The sequence below is a fragment of the Equus quagga genome, chromosome 9, assembly GCF_021613505.1.
Source record: "Equus quagga isolate Etosha38 chromosome 9, UCLA_HA_Equagga_1.0, whole genome shotgun sequence".
In the NCBI taxonomy this organism is placed as follows: Eukaryota; Metazoa; Chordata; class Mammalia; order Perissodactyla; family Equidae; genus Equus; species Equus quagga.
This window is the reverse complement of record NC_060275.1, coordinates 54669540-54692449: the sequence shown is the minus strand read 5'-3', so window position 1 is coordinate 54692449 and position 22910 is coordinate 54669540.

Here is a 22910-nt window from a genome sequence, read left to right as displayed (position 1 = left end):
GCCAAGGCTCAAACTTATTTAACCCCCCTTTAAAAACTAATATATTTGTAAGGTACTCTGGGGGAAAAGCTGTTCATGGCGTCTCCCTCCTAACGGGATGGAAAAGATGGGTTTGCGCTACACCCCCTCACCTGCGACACCATCCCCTGGGTTGAGTGTTATCACCTGTTGGTCGAGGCTCCTGGGAGCACAGAATGGGCTCACCCTCAGCGCAGAAGGCAATGACCGGCAACATCTCTGTGCCCTTAACGTAATGAGACTGATTTGTGCATTGCCTTTCTAATATTTGGACTCATCTCTGTTGCCACTTCTACACATTAGTTATACTGGAGGCTATGTTCTGAATACTGTTCTGTAAACATTGAAACATTGTATGTATCTCTAACCAACCAAACATTGGAAAGGAGGTCCAGCTCAGCCAGCCCCTCCAGCACCTCAGGGAGATTCTGACGTCAGAAGGAGCTGGCGTTATCTCAGGAGCTAACCCCAGAGGTGAGGCTTCGGGCCATCCGTGCGCTTGCACATCTTTTTCCTTGGAGAAAAGATCTTTTTCCTTTTGACTTGCTGGGCTGGTGAGCAATGTGGTCAGCTAACCCCTGAGGGCACACCCAGAGACTCAATAATCAACCCCACTACGAAGAAGAGAGGGCTTCACCTTCAGTATGTGGAGAGGGCAGTTCCCCGGTAGACACAGGTGCGATGTGTGGCAACTTGATCTTGACCATGTTGTACAGAGGAAAATGCGTCCATTGCTTGTTGGATCGGGTAATGCTTCTGAGAAGCGTTGCCAGGAGCTTATGACTGGAAGCACATTTCAGTCGTGTTTGGCTCCTTGTAGCTCATGTAATCTACGGAGAGCATCCATTGATTGGCATGTTTTCCTAAGTTCAGCTATAGTTTATGAGATGTGGAAGAAAGAAACTCTGCTCACAGCTATTATGTAAGATTCATAGGACTTAGCTCAATTTGCAAATGCTCTTTCACTGGTTGACTTTTGCTTGCTCCTCTCTGCCCCAGGTTTGGCTATTCTTAGACTGGGAATGAAATCACTGAAGTCCAGCCTTCTCAGGTTTCCCCCTCCCGGGACAGCAGATTCAGAATGGTCATGAGGAAATCAACGCATCGCTGATCGGCTGGCCCAAAGAGATCCAACTGTTCCTCCCCCTGCCTCTTACAATCCTTCCAATAAACTTCTTCACTTTTTTTTATCCCTAGGTGGAGAGCCCTCTTAGAGAGTTCACACAGTGAGTGTGGTTTGTGCATTCAATATTAAGATCTAATCATTGCCTCTTGAGGGCTGAAAAATGAAAACACTGGATAAGAGCCCACCTCTGGCTTCGTGCTTGTCAAGAACAGGATCTATTAGCCTTTTAAAGAAATACTGATAATAAAAAGCAGACTAAGTGAGCTATGTGAATTGGCATCTAATCAATTACTTTCTGAGCTTTTTCCCCCTTAAGTTACTCAGAGCCGCGTGAGCAAACAAGATTTTACTCTTCTAAGCCTTCTTGTCTTCCACAGAGCTCGGGTAAGATATAAACCTGTGTATGCCCCCATTCTCTTTTGAGATGTTTCGTCACCATCATCATCATACAAAAGGTTGTATTCCCTTTAATTAAAGGGAATATGAGTTAGAGACTCCCCACCCTGTATGGCCCAAGAATCAAGAGGTGCAAGGCCTCAGCTTCCCTCCCGTTGCCCGCCAGCTGGGCCAGGACATCAGTGGTGAGGACGAGGGCAGCCGCTGGCCCCGCCCTGGGCGCCGAGAGGTCAGGCTGCTTTCCTTCTCCCACATTAGTTCCTCAATGTGTTTGACCTAGAAATTTTGGATGTGGATGACATCACATACTTGGAACAACACTTTTTTTCTCCTCAAACCTTTTGCCCTGTAGTTGGTTTATTTCTCCTGGGCTAAAATTGGACTTATCCTGAACATCAGTCTTTGGCATGGAAGACTCTCCAGCATGTGGAGGGGCTCCTCCTCGCAAATTGGTTGCACTGGATGCTCTGGCTTGCCGTTACTTCCCCTTTCTGCTGTCTTGTCTGCACCTCACCTTCTCTCCTACTCTCCCCATAGTGAACCCGCCCCCCTTGATTTCTACTGCATCTATCATTGGAAGAAAAAAATGCATCTGTGATTTTTCCCAAGTGCAGCCAATTCCTTATTTTCCTGTGGGTGGCCTTGTTTCCTAAGGGGCACATACCCACCAGGCATTGGATGGGCAGCATGATGTCTGTTTTGACCTGTTACCTGTGGTCCCCACTCAGGAGGTGTTTTGAAGCGCTAATCCCTAAGGTCGTCTTTATTAACTCTTTAGAGGAACGTGATAAAGCCGAAAGAAATCAGGAAACATGAGGGAAAGGCAACGGGAGGGTAAACGGCAGTTTAAAAGGACTTCTGCTTTTCTATTAAAGAAAAAAAAGCTACTTTCCAAACTTGGGCTTGACATAGCGATGGTCAGTGCCATTGTCTGGTCTCTGCACAAAATGCTTCTCTTGAGAAAAAAAGTAGAGGATTATCTCAGGCACCCAGTTACTCTTATTGAGTTTGAATTCTCTTAAAATTAGATTGAGAAAAATCCATTTCTACATGTAGCGTGTGTTCCAGAATAAGCTCAAATGCACAAGTTTCCAGGCCTGATCTGAAATCTTATTGGGTATTCTAGCCAGGCCTTGCCCCTGGGGGCCTGTGCGGACCAGGAGCGGCGTTACCAGCTATTGTCTGTTTTGTTAGAAGCTGGAGTTGAACTTGGGAGCGTGATTAATGCTAGCTCAGTTTTCCCCTCCCTCCAGCCAACCACTAAAATCACTAAGGCTTCTCACGGGATAAACATGTCTATTAGTTTTTTCCCAGGAATTTTGCTATACTTTTCCATGTAACATATTAATTTGCCCCTTTCATCACTTTCCTCCCAACCCACTGGCACCTTTCCCCTCCGCTCTTTACCTATTTGAACCTGGATTCGAAGCCATAGATTCTCCTGAGAGTTCACTCACATACGTCCAGCTCAGTCAAGGTCCCCTAAGCTGGAACAGAGCTCACCATTCCTGCGTTAATTCTCTCTTCCCAGGGTCTTGGTTGTCTGTTTCTGGTGCTTAATCATTATTCCCACAGAAGAAAGCAATTTTTAATACTTTTAATAAATAATTCAGGAATCTGAATAAACATCCACATTTTTAAAGATCGCAGGCCCAAGGCTCCCTCCTTCCCCAATCCCTCCCCCTAGTCAACCAAGGTTTACAGAGGGCTTTTTATGAGGCAGCTGCTCTGACGGGCCCTCGCGTATTCTGCTGTTTGCTCCTCACCACCAGCCTTTGGCATGGTACGATGCAGACAGATGTGTTCTGGTTAAACGAATAACCTTGTGGAACAGAGTTATTAGCCTAACTTTAGAGCGGAGCCAACTGAGGCCTGGACTAGTTAAATGACTCGTCCAACAGACTGTGGTTTGACTGAATGTGCCCTCTGTCCATCCCTGTTGTCTTTGTCATATTCACATCTGTCAGTTAAAGCTGCCATCCGGCTAGTACCATACACGGGACTGCCGAACACTGTCTTGTGGCTTCGGAAAGGCATGGAGCTATTTATGGAGAGAACATGGGTGACTGACCAGGGTGATGTTTTGCCTCTCGGCCTTTGGAATGCAATCCACAGCATTCGCTCCAGAAAACCTCACACAGATTTGTGTTTGCAGAAAAGGGTCCAAAGACTTAATTATTTTTTGGGAGCTCTACTATTTGTCCTTTGCTAACCAGGTCATCCTTCAGACAGAAAAAATTCTGTGTATGACCCAGCCAAGGCTGCTGCTCAATGGGGTTGACAGCAGGCCAGAAACTCAAAGCCCTGCCCGCAGGCCTGAGCATGTCCAGAGAGTGAACTGATGGAAAGCAGTTCCCCGTGTGCACACTGCATGCATCTCTCTCCACTATGCCTTTGTACAAGCCTGGGAGAGTCACTGAAAGCAATGTGCACTTGACTCTTGCTGATGGTGGTTCCATTGAGCTAAATGCGGGAAGGCAGCCTGCCTCTTCTGACAGCAGTAGGCAAAGCAGAATCCAACAGGCCTCACCATGGCCTAGATGTCTCTCTGACTTGAAACATTTCAAAATGTGTGTTTCCATCACTGTCATTGGCAGCCGCTACATCCGTCTCTCCTGGGAGGTGCATGTAGAAGGGCCATTAAGTAAAAATTTTGGAATTTCAATGTTTGGTCTTTCTGTTTTTCCAGCAATTGTTTTACAGATATGTTCACATGACTAAGATTCTTGCTCAAAACCTCCAAAGCACTTGAGAGTAAATTACCAAGGCCAAGTGGTGATCCCCTTCCCTCTGCAGCAGTGTGTTCTTGGGGGTCTCTTGGGTATCCATAAGAGGAGCACAGACAGAGCTGCTTGACCAATGAGCCCATCGGAGCCGTTAGCCCTGCGGATTCTGAAAGGATAACGTAACTGGGAGCCCGCTGGGGTGGTGCATCATTCCTTCCACAAATATCTGTTTCTCTTCATGGCATGCAGAGGAGTGTGTGAGGTAGAGAAGCCCTTGCAAGCAAGCTGTCTCCAGCCCTCCAGGTCAGTCAACACCCATCGAGGAATCTCTGTGCTCCAGAAGGTGCTCCAGTTCCAAAGTGGATGTCAGTATTCTCTAGTCAATCCAGATGTAGTTTATTTGTCCTTTAATATCAGCAAAACTACACTTAGAGTGACAAGGATCATCTGGGCTGCTGAGTCCTCTCATGAAATCAACACTGATTTTATCCTTTCTTACATGTAGAAATTCCCAACGTGTTCTCCTTTATTTTTAAAAAATTTTTTTTTTCTGAGGAAGATTAGCCCTGAGCTAACTGCTGCCAATCCTCCTCTTTTCGCTGAGGAAGGCTGGCCCTGGGCTAACATCCATGCCCATCTTCCTCTACTTTATATGTGGGATGCCTACCACAGCATGGCGTGCTAAACAGTGCCATGTCTGCACCCGGGATCTGAACCGGTGAACCCCGGGCCGCTGAAGCAGAATGTGCACACTTAACCGCTGTGCCACCATGCCGGCCCCCATGTTCTCTTTTAAAAAAAAAAAAAACCCAGTTTATTTGAAAGACCACACACAGCTATCCATTTGTAGAAGTTGTTATGAGAAATCAAATGGGAGCATGCATTTGAAGGGCTCCATGTGTGTATGTCCTCAGTAAACGTTAGCTGCTATCACCACCTCTGTCACATCATCATCGTTGTCGTCGTCATTGCAGGTTTTTGATTGACTTTGATCGATGTTAAATCAAAGGGAGCTGAGAGCTCTGGAGTGAAAAAGCTCCTCTTTGTACCTTGACGTACTCTTTTTGCGATGTAAAGTGAAGTCTAGTTTGCCTCTGTTTTTAAACTGAAGGCGTTCAGATGAGCAGCAATGGACATCTCATTTTTATGGGATTATCTTGCATTTTAGTACCTGTGTCAAGGAACCTAAACGAACCACTCAAAGAGCCTGTCCTGCATGCTGCGTCTTCTTTGTGCCAAACCTTGAAAGTTGGGGAGAGAAGGGAGCCAGCATTTGTTGAAAGTGTTCCATGTTCTAGGCATTTCTCACATGTTATAGGCTAAATTCTTTCCCCCTAAAACTCATATGTTGAAATCCTAACCTCTAGTACCTAAGAATATGACTATATTTGGAGATGGGGTCAGTAAAAAGATAATTTAAAATGAGGTCATTAAGGTGGGTCCTAATCTAATCTCACTGGTCTCCTTATTAGAAGAAGAAATTAGAACACAGATGCACAAGGGACGACCATGTGAAGACTCAAGGAGAAGACAGCCATCGACAAGCCAAGGAGAAAGGCCTCAGAAGACCGCAACCCTGCTGACACCTTGATCTAGGACTTCTGGCTTCCAGAATCGTGAGGAAATGAATTTCTGTTGTTTAAGCCATGCTACCTGAGGTGTTTGTCATGGCAGCCCCAGCAAACTAATGCACCTCAGCGACCCCTCTGCACAAGTCAATGTGTTGTTATCACCACTTTGTAGATATGAACACGAATGATTTGGGAGATAAGTAACTTGTTGGGGGTCTCACAGGTGGCCGTGTGACTTGTCCAGGCTTTCAACCCAGTTCTGCTGGAGGATACATGACACATGGTAATATTTTAATAAATATTAACATATTATTTGTTGTTGCTAATGGCTTCAAGAAGATAATATCCAATCCAGGTAAGCACAGTGCCAAGAGATGAATTTTATGTAGATAACAGAGGTATTCCACGTAAAGCAGGAGGGAAACACGTGGGCTCCCGTGTAGGAAAAGCAGGAGTCCAAGTTCTACAAATATTGTCCGACTCAGCAGGAAGCTTACCTTAGCTTCTTGTAAGCCGTGGATTGTTACAGAAGCCCCCAGGAAATGGAGTTTTAGATGTCAAATGTGTATTGATTCATTGGCAGGATAAGAGGCATTTTGGTGGAAATATGTCCTGTAAGGTATTAGGGTACATTTACACCCACTCGAAAACTAAAGATGCTTTTCCAAATAAGATTTTAAAAGTCTTTGCCCTAGTCAGTCAAAGATATCCCTGATAACACAGCTGAAGATTAAAGTTTGTGTTCACAATTGTTTTAAACCGAGATATTACTCTCTGGCTTCTCCATCATATTTTTATTCCTTTTGTACATCTCATCAAAGCATTTCGATAGAACAAGTCATTGAGGACAGAAGCCAAAATAAATAGTTGAGTTTAAATTACTACAGTGAAGGGACCACAGTTTCAGTGGAGCCCAAGTTATGGGGACTTTTAATGATTCTACGAGGTTCTAGTATTTATGGAATTGGCTTGCACGTAGATTTTTTTCTTTCTGATTTATTTCTGATTTCTAAAGTCATCTGCGAATTTTTTAGTCTATCTTGTCAAACTTTTTCTGATGGTCTTCTGAAAGGTTCCAGCCGGTTGATGGCTTGCTTTTCCTTGGAGCTCATTAATTCCTGTCACTTGGCCTGAAGCCGGTGACCTCTGCCCAGCGGCCTGGCCACGTCGCCCATGTTTGCTACATGAGAACCAGAGGTGCCTGCCAACTCCACTGCTTCCCTCCCTGCTTCCGGAATGGACCAGGGGAGGCTGCAGTCAAATGGAAATAAAGCCAGGGTACAAATCCACCCACAAATGTAATCTTTGCTCACATCCTTCGGGCTGGTCAGGGGACATCATGGAGTGGTTAAGTGCGCAAGTTTTGGAGATGGATAGAGTCAGTTAAAATCCTAGCTGCCACCTACAAGTCATATGACTCTGGGTGCATTACTTAATCAACCCAAGCCTCAGTTTCCTCACTTGTTAAGTGGGGATAAAGACTACTTTGCAGGTTTGTTGGAAAGATTAAATGATACAACAAAGATGAAGCATTGAGGAAAGTATTTGGCACGTGATAGGTGCTTGATAAACAGCAGTTTGATGACCTCACCTAGTATAACTTCCAGTGCTTTCTGTGTGGTTGAGATTTCGTTTTCAACACAGCAAAGCCTGCCTGTATTTCTCCAGAGGAGAAAATACCACGGCGGCCTGATGTGCAACTGGGACTTAACCTCACATAAGACCCAAGAGTCCCTACGGAGGGCATGCTCCATGTGTTTCAAACTTGGTGCATCATCCACCAAGCATGTTCCCTCCGGAAAAGCAGGAGACCGCCCAAGGTTTGGATGAGTTCAGGGAAGCATCTGAACTTTTTGGGAGCTGTCCCATCAAAACTGGAGTTGTCTGGGTTTTGACCGCTGGGGCGAGTATTCTTTTCTGTCTGGGCTTTTAAAAAAGATCAGAACGTTGGGTTAGTATTCCCAGTTCTCTGTGTCATTAGAAGCTCTTAAGCATGAAGATTCCACTAATTTCAACCAGAATTTTGTGGGTAAAAGAGATGAGTAATGTGAGAAAATGAATGAGGAGATTGACACTGATGGGGGGAAGTTAGGGACTCAAAGAGGAAAATAAAAGCTATCTTCCTCAGTCAGTGGAAGGCGGAGGGGTTTTATGATATATCATTGTTCTCAGCACTCTGTTTTGAATCTCTCCTCCATTACATAAATTAGAGTCAGAGAAATTTGTGTTGGAATTCTATTTCCAACATTTCTCAGATGGGATGACTTCTTCCAACCTCCCAACCCTCAGTGGTAAAATGAAAGAATTAGTAAGTACCCTGTGGGACTGTTCATTCACTCCTCCAACAATGTTTGGAAGGCCCTTGGTCTGGCATATAGCAAGCCCTCAATAAATAGTTGCTCCCAAGAAGCTTCTGAGGAATCCTCATAATTCCATGTACCTGGATTTCAGGGAAAATTTCACATTTGCACCCCAACTTTTTTGATTTTGCTCAGGAATATGCTCTTACCCTTATTGAAAATGCACTTGACCCTTTAGAGCCCTCAGAGAAAATTTTTAAATAGAAGAATGTGTGTCCTTCTAAAATCAAACCAACATTATTGAACCTCACTAAATATTAGTCTCAGTCTGTCATGTTTCTTAATTCACTTGAATTAACATTCGTGAAAAATACGACTTACCTACTTCCAAATGTGTGTCAAGTGCCACTGTGCCATGAGATGGCTCGACATTCAGCCACCAGGAGAGCACTGGTCTTGGTGACCAAGTACACAGGCCCGGGGCGCTCTCCTGGCCCAGTTCCTGAGGGCCCCAGCGACGTCTCCATGCATTGCCGTGTCCCATAGCACCATGAAGGTGAGCAGAGTGCATGCAACCGCTCTGCTGTCACAGAATTTATGATGTTCCAGGGCTTTCGAGACTTTCTCCAAATACTATCATTTGCCTCACAAACTGAAATCACTCTTTTCTGAGTTGTGTCCTTTTGTTTCTCCCCCATTTTGATTTTTGGTCCCCTTTTCTCTCAGAGTCCTGAGTACGCTCATGATTCATCCATGACTGAATCTTGCACTACTCTGAAGAAAACTATGATTTGAGTAAATACCACACATTGCTTTCATTAATATGTCACATTAAATTTAAAATCTCAAGTCCAAATCAAAAGTTGGAACTCTTAACATTGTTCATACTTTAGGAAAGTCTGAGGGCTGGGAATAATTTTTCTCACGGGCCAAGCACACACACATACACACACGCACACACTGCAGCAGATTCTAATGGTTCCCGATAGTTGTTTTTTTACCTCCTCACCATCATGTGTGCATCACACTCCCAAGGGTGGCATTTCCCCTCAAGGGCATTGATTCCGGGTAGTGGAGCCACGTGCAGTTTGAAAAAGTTTCTCCTTCCACCACACAGTCTTGGGAATCACGTTTCCAATTGTATCAAGAGAATAGGATTTCTTCTGCTTGTTCTGATGGCTTTATTCAGTAAAGCTTGGCCAGAACTGTCATGCTTTGAAGTCGAAAAAATCAGCACCTTAATCACTTTGGGAGATACAGGGTCCTATGGAATTCTTTCTTGAGGGCGGGCCCAAGTGCTTACGCTCGGCAGCCCCCTCCTCTCACAGCCTTTCCACTATCCCATGAACCCACCACAGTGACCTGTTGCCAGGTCAGTGATGTCCCCTGATGGTGCCAGGAAACCATCCAGCCCCTCCTTTCTGCACAGGAACAGAGAGAAGGATCACAAGACTACAGCTTGGGTTTTCTTCATGAAAATGCAATGATCTGCTAAGAGATGTTACAGCAGCCCCAGAATAAAAACAAACAAAATAAAACAAAGCAAACAGGAAATGTTTTCCGTATATTCATAATATCAAGAGTTCAAATTTCCCCACAGCGCAGTAAGTTAGGAGGCTCACGGGAGGAAACAGAGTAAAGCAGAGCTCCTTGGGAACAATTCCGAGAATGGCTCGCTTCCCAGACTTGTGAACTGTCACCTACGAGAATACACGAAATGAGGACATCATTCACGCCCCTCAGGCCTTCTCATCTCCTCCATCAGAAGAACAAAATGGACATAAAAAAAAAACCAAAAAAGATATATTGGTATCACTTGCCATGCCAGGAAGGGAGTAAAAAAGCAAGAAAGAGGAGGAAAGAGAGTAACATATAACATTCAAGGCCTAAACAGAAACCTCATTTTCCGGGAGGGGAAGCCCCTGCCCAGCCACTATGGGGGATGTGGGGCCTCTGTGCGGCCGAGTCTGGGGTTGGCAGCAGCTTCTCAGAACCTGTCTTTTGAGAGTCAGCAATGCTTTCCTTCCAATAGATTTGACAAGCTAATTATGCCTTTTTTTTTTCAAGTCAGAAGGAAAGGGCAAGAAGATGGTTTTTGACTGCCTATATCAACTTGCTCTCCTCTGTTCTGAGCACTGCCAGTTTCCAGAAGGTCTTTCCTCCTAGCCTGGAGTTGCAGGTACAGTAGCACCCGAGAGAGAAGACACGAACAAAAAAATTGCACTATGTAATTATAACCGTGCCAATGCTATGGCACTTTCTATGAACACATGTCATTAACAGAATGGCAAAAGACTAGTCACATCCAAATGTTGAACTTATTTTTTAGCCTTCACAGGTATTAACAGTTGCCACTGACACTAAATGACCCAGTTTCTCATTACAGCAAAATTGCATTTTTATAGAATGCATTTGGAAATATGGTCATTTGGTTCTTTAGCAGAAAACGGCAGTCAGGCCTAGGAAAATACTGCAAGAGCTGGGAAGAAGTTCAACGATGGTCTAATTTCCACCATGGAACCAGTCTCTTTGCTCAGAGGAGCAGGAAATCGCTACCTGTCACAGATGGTGAGAGAAGACAAGCCGAGCAGGAACAAAGTGGAGAGGGAAGTTTGAGTGAGTTTCTTAGCAACCTGTTAGATTCACAATTAGGGCAAGAATACTACTAATTTGGCAACATTGCTAATCAGAAATTTGACTCCTGTTGAGTGGAAATGTGTGTGCCTAAGGAAGAGTTAAGTCGCTATAGGTAACCGAGTCAGTAAGAGTCGTCCCCACGGCAGAGCTGGGCTGATCTGAAGCAAGTGGATGCCTACAGTTACTTGCCTTATATGAGTATAGTGTTCTAAGTTTGATAGTAACATATCATGTTTCTCCAAGAGCAGGCTGTGTCTCGCAAACTTCATCTAACTAATTCTCCTGGCATTCCTGGAAAGCAGAACATGAATGGGAAACTGATTTGTTCTTATGTATCTGGCAAAGTTCATGATTTCCTAACAGGAAAATGTGAATGTCCCTGCAAAAAACTCCAAAAAACAAAAAGTAACGATACTGCAAAGGTAGGGAAATTTTGAGGAGGCTTTGGGAGGTGTTAAAAGGGGTGGGGTGATAAACAATGATGTGAAATTCATATTTAAAGAAAAAAGTTTTGGGAGAGCTAACAGACGGTCTTATGTGGGTGAGGCAGAAATCTTGGGTGCTTTGGTAGAGACAGAAAGAGAAAGAATGGACAACTGATTATATATGACAATTCTTACACAATTAGGCATTATTTACATAGAAAAATTACAGTCCCTTGAGATTTGGTTGACAGTCATCTTCAGTCCTGTTTTTAACTGAAACGTCTTACTCTATTAATAACAACAGCTACCGTGCAGTTACAAACTGTGGCTGAGTTTATTGCACCTCATCCTGTCAATCAATGGCGTCTGTATTCTTACTATTCTCATCTAACAATGAGGATCCGGGTGCTGAACAACTTTCTAAAGTCATAATGGTGGGAAAAGTCAGGGCTGCTTCTGTCTGCCAGCAAAGCCTCTGCTCGCACTCACTGCATTAGGATGCGACCTCTCAGGGCAGGTGGGTGTAGATAGAAAAAAACAGGGATCCCATTTATAGGGGCTGAAAAATGAGAAAAAGAGACCCAAAGTTTAGATTCTAAGCCTTCTACTCAAACACAGGCACTGATGAGAGCAAAGGAATGTGTAACTCATTTCCTTCCTTCAGTGGAAGGGTGTGTGTGCAGTAAAAGCAGTTGTAACGGGCCACGTCGTCAATGGAGGCCCCACGTGCCCCCTTCCTACGCAGTGTCTTGTGATGGCCCCAATGCAGGCATCACCAGCACTGACCGGGTCACCGGCGTAGTCTTGATAGCTTGTCTTGGTCAGCCAAGAAGGGATCTTCTCCCACCAGCCATAGAGTATTTTACAGACTTGCCCCGTCCGTTTCTCAGAGCTCCACGTTATCACTCTGTTGACTCAGGAACTGAGTTATGACAGTCTTCCTCTGCCCAGGACTTGGCCCAAGCTGCCGAAGGGGTTGAATTAGAAGGCAGCTGGAGTGCGCCCACCCCATGTGGCATCCACAAGCATCCCTCCCTACGGATGTCCCAATTCAGGTTTCTCCCGTCAGAACGAGATCTTGAAGGCAGGAGCTAGTGAGGTGGCCCTAACCTCTGAGTCTAGGTCCCGCCATGGGGCACTGATCCTGATGCTCCCTCAATTTCCCTTCTTTGCATACTCTGTAATTTAGGCCATTGTGAAAATAGAGCCTCCAGCAGCCTATGTATGCAGGCCTTAATTTCAGGTGTGAATCCTGATGCTTACATTTGCTAGCTGCAAGATTTGGGACAGGACTTTTAAAAACAGACAAACTAACAAGAACTTTCTAAGTCTTGGTTTCCTGATCTGTTAAATGGGGACACTGGCAGCTAACTGAAAAGCTGCTTGAGTTGAAAATTTGAGTTTATTTTTTCTAGCACCCCACTTGTAGGACAGAGAGATACATGACAAGAAGTCAAACTCAATTTGGGGTTTTCGTTTATAAGCCAATGTTTTGAACTCCCCTGTCCCATCTCTGTCAAGATTTAGCCTGATCTCGATGCCCCTAGAACTACATCTCTAGTTCTATAAAATCTTTACAGCTTCAGAGTGTTTTAAGTCAATGCAAATGGTTTCACGGAGGGTTTTTATAATCTTCACATAATCCTGTGAAGTAGGTAGATTTGCTTCTTTTGTCTCCCTTACAGAAAAGGAAACTAAAACTTGTAGCTTTGGTTTGTTTTTTAAGCAACTTGTCCCAAATCTCACAGTGCCTAAGTAGAGCCAATCTTCAAACCTACATCTTCTGGCTCCAGTCCTCAGTGCTTGTCCCACGGCCCACGGCTCTGAGATCAGTGATGACCCCAATCATGATCTACATGATAACTCTGAGGCTGAATGTGATTCCAAATCTTCAAAGAGAGATTCTATTTGATCATTCTATTACACCAGCAAAGTGGGTTAGAAATCTCTAGAAAGATGGTTTTCAAAAATAGCAGATGAAACAACACTGGTTACAGAACATTCCATTGCCTAAATATTCCCATTGTAAGTCTATGCTCCAGCCATTAACACAGAGTCGGGGTGAGGGGCAGCCATACATAGATCCGCCATTTGGAAGAAAGAATAGAAGAGCCATCACAGAAATTTAAAACAGCACATAGCAGTAAATGAGAAAAAACATCATATATCGTAATCCTGTTTCTGTCTCCAAGGAGCAAACTTGAAAACAGACGCCCATGGCTTTAGGAGAAACAGTCATAGTGGGAGAGTTACAGGTACTAAGGAAGAGAATGTTTTTCATGCCTGGGTTCTAGGGGATTCCCAAAGGCCTGGCTCTGCTTCCGGCAGCCCACAGCCTTCCACATATGTGTTATCCGGTATGTGTTTATTATTAGGTAGGAACGATGTGGGGAGGAAAGCACTGGTCCCTTCCAGGAGGCCTTGCTCCCCAGGACAGCTCCATCACTTCACCTCTGTGGGGAATGGCCAGCCAAGGATTCAGGGTCCTTGCAAAGAGCCTGCCTCTACTCTCTTTCTTCCTCAATCCCCTCTTCTCCCTCTCTGGCACCTCAATTTGTTCCTAATTATTTTTCTGTTTCCCCTGTTTCTGAAGAAAGGACTAGACCAGGGACCACTGGGTGAGACACACTCAGACCTTTCCTAAATCAGGCCTCATCATTGTGAACACTCTTCTCTGTGAGAGGCAACAAATGGATCATGAGATGAGTGTGGTCCAACACCTCCTTGGTCCTGCTAACGCTAGTGGCGTGAAAGGAGTCCAAATGGCGAGCAAGGTGCTTCAGTTCCTCTAAGGAGCTTCAGTTCTTTTCTCTTGGATTTCTCCATCTTTCCTACTTCAACCTTACCTACTTTGAGACATCAGGCACATTACCTGGAATGCTTTATCTGAGAACCAGGGGCCCTGGAGTTCATCTGACCTCACCATTCCTAGTGTGGCCAGGATCTGCGGGATAATTCCTTTAATCGTGCTTATTTCTGTGTTCTCCTAAAGATCAGCAATCATACCTTAAGTGCCAAATCCCATTTCCTCTGTGCATTTTCTGTCTTCCTTGATTCGTTGTGGTAGGTGAACCTGTTGGGGGGGTCCTATCCTGATCCTCTTCCTTCCTCTCCATACGGTAATGCTTTCATCTTCTGAATGGTTCCTCTTCTTTCTTCTTTCCTCTAATCATGGGTGTGACCCTAAATTTTATACTTACTCTTCTTGTCTTCTCTCTCACACATTATCCTTTGTTAAATTCACCAACCACTGCTTTGAATGACTCTTAAATTTGTATCTCAAGCCCCTCAAGGCTCTTTGTGGTAACAACATCCAGGTCCGTAGTGTGGCATTTGAAAATGTGAGTTGGAAAAAAATAGAGGTGAATTCCAGATTCACAGTTTGTGGACGAATCAGGTGAATCCTGTAGACATGCCTGAGATCATACCATTTGCCTGTGGTAGAGATCTTAGCAATTTGCCCTAACCTACCTCCCCTTGCTTTTCTTCCGTTGTTTCACTTTGCATCAGCCAAGCTGGGCTGTGTAAGCTGCTCCTTCCTCTTGACCCCATGCCCACAAATTTTCACGTTGTTTCCTTCCAGAAATGCACGTTCCTCCCCGCCCTCCCCCACATGTCTATCTGTCAAACTCTACCTCTAATTCAGCACACACGAAATATTGGTGTTTCTCTCTCATTTGCTTAAAAGAAAGTAGCGGGGAAGCCTGACTGATCAAAAGATTACAAGATGGCAGGAGAGCGGGCTCCAATGGGTCAGCATCCTCAGGGACCTCAGTGGAACCTGCCCAGAGATTTAAGGGCACAAAAATGATGAAAACACCCACCTTTATTCTTTCCACCATCCACCTCTCCAGTGCCAGTATTTAGTAAAATCCAAAAGACCTTTAAATGAACACGTCAAAAAGTTAAGTGTTATGTGGGAAGGAATTCAAAGAAAACTTTTAAATCATTAAGAAAATAAAACCTACTTCAAAAGAAGTCCAAAATATCTGTTGGTAATTTAAAAGGCAAAGAAAAGATTTTGACTCTGTTAAAAGTTCCTTAGACAACGACTTATTTTAGACATTGAAAATTTTTGCTTTAAAGGTCAACCATTTTTATCAATAACACGAATCATGTGCTTCCTCTCACCATTTATTCTATCTGCCTCCCACTTTCTACCTTATTTACACAGTTGGAATATTACCTGGTTTCCCAATTCTCTTTTGTTCCAGTCAAATTTTGGTTAGAACTTAATGTTAAATATAAGTATGCCGGAAATATTTTTATATTTTTTCTAATTTTGTATTTTTCCTATTATTAAAATGTGTTGAAGAAAGAAAAATGGGAAAAGGGGATTTGTGCTAGTGAATAGCATTGCATGGATACTAAGAAATACCCCACAAATGAATTTCTCCTTTTAATTCATTACTAATCCTCAGTGTTACTGGACACAGATGCTGATGGCACACTCTATTTTTATACCTCTTAAAACTAAATCTTTGCTTAGTCTACTGAGCTGCTTCATTGGTTGTCCAGGAAAATTCCTATTTAGTGAGGATTTGAGTACTTGCACTTAACTTTTTACCCAGTGGCTTATACAACTCTCTTGACATTAGTAAAATTACACAGTCCCCACACTCAAGCCCCAGTGATTCAATGTCTGGCCTAAGCAGCTGTACTGAGAGAGGCAGAGAGAATGAGGCCATACTCTGAGCTTGACACTAAGGCAAACCAATGGCCTGTGTCCCCACCTCAGGGTGTGGGCAGGGGTAGTGGGGTGGAGTGAGGGCACAGCCAGGCCGTGATTCTGTGCTGCATGACACTGTACTGCCTCTTGGCCTCCAGCCACCCACCTAGCTGAGAGCCTGTGAGAACCCAAACTTATTCTCACCTCTAGTGAAACAACCCCACCATTAAATGGTACTGAGGCTCCATCAGTGACCACAGCTTTGCATGTGAATAATAGCATATTATCAGAATTTAATAAGGCATTGACAAACTTGAAATCCTGGGTCTCATTCTTTTCTTGCAAATGAAGTATGTTTTGCACCCAAACTCTAAATAGAAGCCCATCCCCACACTCTTGTTTATGGATCATCAACCTTTCACAAGTGGAGAATTCAGAGTCTGACCCCTGTTCTGAATGTGTTAATGTCTGAGAAGTACCTGGTCACTAGTATATCATTGAGGGTCTATTATTGGGCCTATTATTCCTGTTATTAACCCTGAGTGTTCTAAGGCCCCCTCTGAGGTCCTGAGGATGGATGTCGTTTGAGGTCTTGTGGCACTGAAAATCGACTGACCTGTCTTCCTTTGCAACCTTGTGCTTCTCCCTCATTGCACTTGTCATAATTTTAAGACTGACCATCCCTGAAACTTGGGAAATCCTGATATCTGCACAGCCAGGAAATCATAGCCTGGGCCCGTTCCTTTGAAATCTGCCTCCTTTGCTAAACTCTAAACTCTATTAAGGGCTGGGACCCTGCTGGCCTTGTTCCTCCATTGATTCCCTAGGGCCTAGAATAATTCTGGCACCTCTGGGGCACTTAGCATTAATACCCGGTATCCTGGCTCCTGATCCAGGCCGTGTCTTGTCAATCCTCTGGTTTCTGCTATGAATACAGAAATGTTCTTATGGGTATGACACTACTTGACTCAACCAGGTCATGTGAGGCGCTGCATGTGGTGATTTGGCTACGACTGAGTTTCCCTCCCACACAGTACCTCATGGGAGAGACTGGAGGGCCTTCTCTTTTGTGTGCTCAAAAAACACATCCTTTGCACATAGGGGACAGTCAAGGGGCTTAGGTAGTCACAGAACTCTGGAAGGAGGAAGTTCTGAAAACAACCGTCTCATCTCACAGTGTTCAGTAAACATCGTGTGAACACTAACAGCTACCAGTTAATGTCATCAAAGTCATTACATAGCCTGGGATTATTTTCATTTTTTTTTTTTAAATAATGGAGAGTTTCTAGGATCATTTTAATTCACTTTTCTATTTTTCATCTGTACCTAACCAGAGACAAAAGGGAGCCAACAGTTCCTTTATAAAACTTTTTGTTGCCAAATAACATTAAGTCGTTTGATTGTGTGGTGCACACCCATTGTTAATTATGCTGATTGTTATCCATAATAGGGTAACAAGTGGTAAGTAAGACTCTGGCTCTGAAGCTTGGGAAATCCCCATTTTCAGGACAGACAGGAAACAACAGCCTGGGCTTTGATTGACCTTGAGCTTTATTCTCACCTTCCTGGCCCCCTCCCTCACCTTCTGCTCCCCCCAACTCAAACACATCCCACCTCCCCTTGGGTGTCGGTGACAGGAGGAGAGCTTCAGTAAAAGTGGGAAGCTATTTTCCTGTTAATGATTGGAAATCACAGAATTTGGAAGTGGGAAATGATCTAGAGTTCTATCATTTCATCCAACTCCTTCATTTGGTAGGGAAAGAAAATGGAGCACAGAGTGGCCAAGTGATGAGACAAAGGAGAGCCAGAATCCAGAGGGACGAGTTAGAATTCTCCAGACACAGCCTGCACAAGGGGCCCACCCCTGCTCTGGATTTCGTTGTACACCTTCAAGCTCACGTGAAGCAGAATCTACAGTGAGAAATAGTAGTTTTTTGGTGTACTTTGATCTGAAAGCTTGCCAACCTCTAGGGTACATTTTAAAAGTAGGAGTAAAGAGAGAGAAAGAGATGGTAAGCACTTAATTTAGATGTTGGATGTAGCTCCTGAATTGTGCCAGAATTCCTCTTGATTTTATTCGGCTAAATGAAGAGAGCAAATTACCATCATGGGTGATTTTTATCAAGGGTTGAATGACTTAATTAGCTTGGCTTATAGTAACCCGAAGAGATCCCCACTGAATCCTGTGTTTTAACAAAGCTCAAACACTGTTATAGATCAAAGAGAAGATATCATGAAATCTGAGCACGTCAAAATGCTACACCCAGAGCCTCCTGTAAATGGGTAATTGAGGAGCTGTTTCCAAGCTGGACTCCTGACCCCAGAGGCTATAACATCAAGGACAGAGATAACCACAATCTGCGGTGTCTGAGCCCTGGCTGCTGGGAGAAATGGATCCTCACCCACACACCCCTGAGTATGTGATCGTTCTGGCAATGATTCAGAATATCAACCAACGGCCATGCCTCTTGTAAATGTGTCCTTCATAAAGGAGCCTTCCTCATGGTCAAAGTCTTTATTGCTTTGTGAAGTCTCAGGCTTCCTTCAAAATCAACATTCTCCTTATTTATTATTGATGTTAACATCAACCACACAAAAGCTGTCAGTGCCAAAGTTGTTAATCTTGCTAACGTTACTTTAAGCCATATACACTCATTAAACCAATATTGATTACAAATAATGTTTTATCTAGTGTTATGTGTGATTGCATTCAAAACAGAAGACCTTGGTAAAAATATCAGCTGTGTGTCCTTGAAAATGACACAATTTTTCAGAGTCTCATTGTAAAATGAGAATAGTAACACTATTCTGTGATACTTTGGCTTCTCAATGATTTCATAGATGGGGTGTTCATTGTAAGAAGCAATTTTTGTAGAACAATGCACTTGATGTTTTAAAAAATGGAAGCATCTCTAATAGGTATTATGGCAATTAAACTTAGAAATAATTTCAAAATTTAAACGAGAATTAGTCACCAGAGACACCTGCACTGTGCCAATATTTAAAATTACATTTTGTAATAATAAGAAAATAAGAACTTTTCCTTTTGAAAAAATCTCAGACTCTAAAGGAGTTTTAAAAGTCTAGCAATTTCCATAACGCTTTTGAGGTAATCAAAAGAAACAATATGCTTATTTTTTAGGTGACTAGATAGATGTTCATGTATGAAACTTCGAATAATCCCAGGCTTGTGAATTCTGAGTTCTTAGGATTGTTTTTAGTTTGGCCTCTTTCATTAAAATTTACTAAGGTTTTATTATAATCATTATCAGGATTTTTCCAGGGAGACCTGAGACCCTGCAAATATCTCACAATTATGCTTAGATGCTACATGAATGGATCGGGTAAAAACCCAGAGAGAAATCATTTTTTCTTGAAATTTTTCCAGTGGGAACAGCAATGAAGAAAGAATTTTAACAAGTGCTAAGAGAGAATACATGTTCAGACCTTTTCTGTACAACAGGATCTGCTCTGAAATCCTCAGAAATGGTCAAAAGAAGAAGGACATTCAGACCTGTTGTTATTTAAAGATTCTGTTAGAAAATCATAAATGTCTCATTTCTGTAGCACTTAAGTTTTGCCCTCCAAAAGGATCAAAAAGATCTGTTACAGAGAGTCAGGCAGCAATTTATGGATCTTTGAACATGTGTGTTTAATGGAGAGAATAGTAGACCATTCATGGATGTACAGTGGTGCTATCTATTAAATCAATGGATTTTACAAAGAAGGCACAGGACCCTTTCTGGTTTCAACCTGTAGAGGTCAAGTTCTCCACCACAATTCTGACACAGAACCTGATACGTCAAGAGCAGTTTTCACGGCTTGCTACAATGTGGCTGCCTGGTCTACCTAGCAGCCTCTCCCACCTGGTTCACAGGCTATGTTTAGATACCCGCCCACACCGGATCTGAGGGGCATGGATGCAGGTTTCCTTGAAGACTGATAGGTATTCTGTCCTCCCTTAGTGGAGAAGGGAGAATGTTGGTCACCTTGTCGAAAAATTTCTTGCCAGATTTGAAGGGCAAAGAAAGATTTTCCTCCTGAGCAGAAGTGTCAAATACAGAACATATCAGGACTAGCTCTCAGTCCTCTAAGCCTACTGGTTAGTTTTCAATCCTCCCCTTAAAAAAAGACAAAATGGAATGAAGAAGAAAGAGGAGAGCTGATGCTAAAACTGTCAAGGAAATGTAAAGAAACCTCAAAATCACAGTATAGTTTTTTTTTAATTAGCAAGTTTATGACACTGTGTAAAGAGGCCTTACGTACAATTAACGGCTCTCCTTATCTCAAGTACGAGTTCTATTTTGCAATAGGAGAAACTCAAGTATGGAGAGACAAGCACATTCCAGGTCACACAATATTGGATGCATGATGCAAGATGCTGGGGTGACATTCCAATGATAGTGACATTTCCAGTTATTTCTGTGCAATGTATAACTGACTTCTTCAGGCCTCAGCAGCCTGCTAGATACAATGGAGACACATTACATAGAGTTGTCAGATAAACTACCGGACATCCAGTTATATTTGGATTCCAGATAACAAACAAATAATTTTTTAATAAGAGTATGTCTCATGCGATATTTGGGACACACTGATGCTAAAAAACTGTTTGTTGTTTATCTGAAATTCAAATTTAACTGGATGCTCTGCATTTTTATTTTCTAAATATAGTCATACATCATGTAACGACCAGGATATGTTCTGAGTAATGCCTCCTTAGGCAATTTTGTCTTGTGTGGACATCATAGAGTGTACTTACAAAAACCTAGAAGGCAAAGTGTGCTACACACCTAATCTCCATTATAATCTTACGGGACCACAGTCATATATATAGTCCATTGTTGACAGAAATGCTGTTATGCAGCACATGACGGTGTAGCAACACTACATTAGCAGTAAATAACTGTATTTCTTTGGTTCTGTTCTCATCTGTCATTGAAGAAATCTCTAATCTCTCTTAAAAACATTGGAAGAAGCTTCTATTGAGAAAAAATAGTCTTTTTAGCAAATGACACTGGAACAAATAGATATCCACGTGCAAAAGAATGAAGTTGGACCTCTACCTCATGTCATATACAAAAATTAACTCAAGAAGGAAAATAGACTTAAATATGACTGCTAAAACTATAAAACCCTTAGGAGAATACATAGGAACATATCTTATGACCTTGGATTGTAATGCCAAACACACAGATGAAAAAAGTGAAACAGATAAATTGGAGTTCATCAAAATAAAAAATTTTGTACTTCAAAGGACAACATAAAGAAAGTGGAAAACTCTCCACAGACCGAGAGGAAATATTGCACATTGCATGTCTGATAAGAAATTTTATCCAGAATAATTAGCCAACAACAGCAATAAAAAGACAACCCCAATTTAAAGATGAGCAAAGGATTTGAACAGACATTTCTCCAAAGAATATATACAAATGGCCATAATCTCATGAAAAGATGCTCAACATCATTAGCCATTAGGGAAATGCAAACCCAAACCACAATGAGACACCACTTCACACCCACTAGGGTGCCTAAAATAAACCAGAGACAATAGCAAATATTCATGAGGATGTGGGAAAACTGGAGCCCTTATTCTTTGCTGTTGGTAGTATAAAATGGTGTAGCCACTTTGGAAAACTTTTCCCTGAAAATGTTAAACATGTAGTTACTGTAAGACCCAGCAATTCCACTCTTAGATATATATTTCAGAGAATTCAAAACATGTTCACACAGAAACTCATACTCGAATGTTCACAGTGGCATTATTTATAATAGTGAAAATGTTGAAGCATCTGAAATGTTCATAAACTGATGAATGGATAAAGAAAATGTGGTATATTCATACAGTGGAATATTATTTGGCATTGAAAAGGAATGAAGTATTGATACATTCTACAACATGGATGAGCCTTAAAAATATCCTGTTGGCGCCAGCCTAAAGGCGTAGTGGTTAAATTTTTGTGCTCTGCTTCAGTGACCTAGGGTTCATGGGTTCAGACCCTGGGCACAGACCTACACACCACTCATCACGCTGTGCTGTGGCGGTGTCCTGCATACAAAATAGAGGAAGACTGAAACAGACATTAGCTCAGGGCCAATCTTCCTTGCACTCAAAAAAAAAAAAACATGTTAAGTGAAAGAAGCATGTGACAGAAGACCACACCTTTTGTGATTCCATTTATATGAAGGACAAGGTATATTAGTGGTTTCCAGGGGATGAGGATGGGGAGGAATGAGAAATGACTGCCAATGATATGGGTTTCCTTTCGGTGTGATGGAAATCTTCTCAAGTTAGTGACGAGAGTTGCACAACTCTGTGATTACACTAAAAATCACTGAATTGTATAATTTTAAATGGTGACTTTTATGATACGTGAATTACATATCAATATTTATATATTATAAAAATATATGAATATGCTTTTTCTTTTTTGTGCAAGGAGAAACACACACAAAAAAACTAGAAACTGATGAAATTGTAACCCACAAGTGGTAAAAGAAATGGAGTGAAAGGGATAGGAAAGAGAATGAGACTTCTCTGAGTGTAATTTCTAAATAATGTTTTGACTTTTGACCGTATTTATGTTTTATATATCCAAAAATAAAATTAAATAGTAAGGGTAGGGAAAATATGGACATTGAACACAAAGAGAAAAAATGAACCTAATTATATCAACTTGATAATAAAAATATTCAGAAGACAATAAGGATTAATCCAAATAACCACTCTGACAAAAGACACAGAACTAGAGGAACCGCGTCAATGGACGCCCGTGAGAACCGCGTCAATGGACGCCCGTGAGAACCGCGTCAATGGACGCCCGTGAGAACCGCGTCAATGGACGCCCGTGAGAACCGAGATCCTCAGAGTGCGAGAAGTGATGTATCAGGTTGCACCATATGAAATTGCTGATATTCTATACTTTTTAACCCCCAAAAAGGAAATTTTATATTATTCAATCTAACACAAATGTAATTTGAGAGAAAGAGAGGAAGAACCCCGCGCTACTGGATTGGAATTAGTATGACAATGAATTTTTAA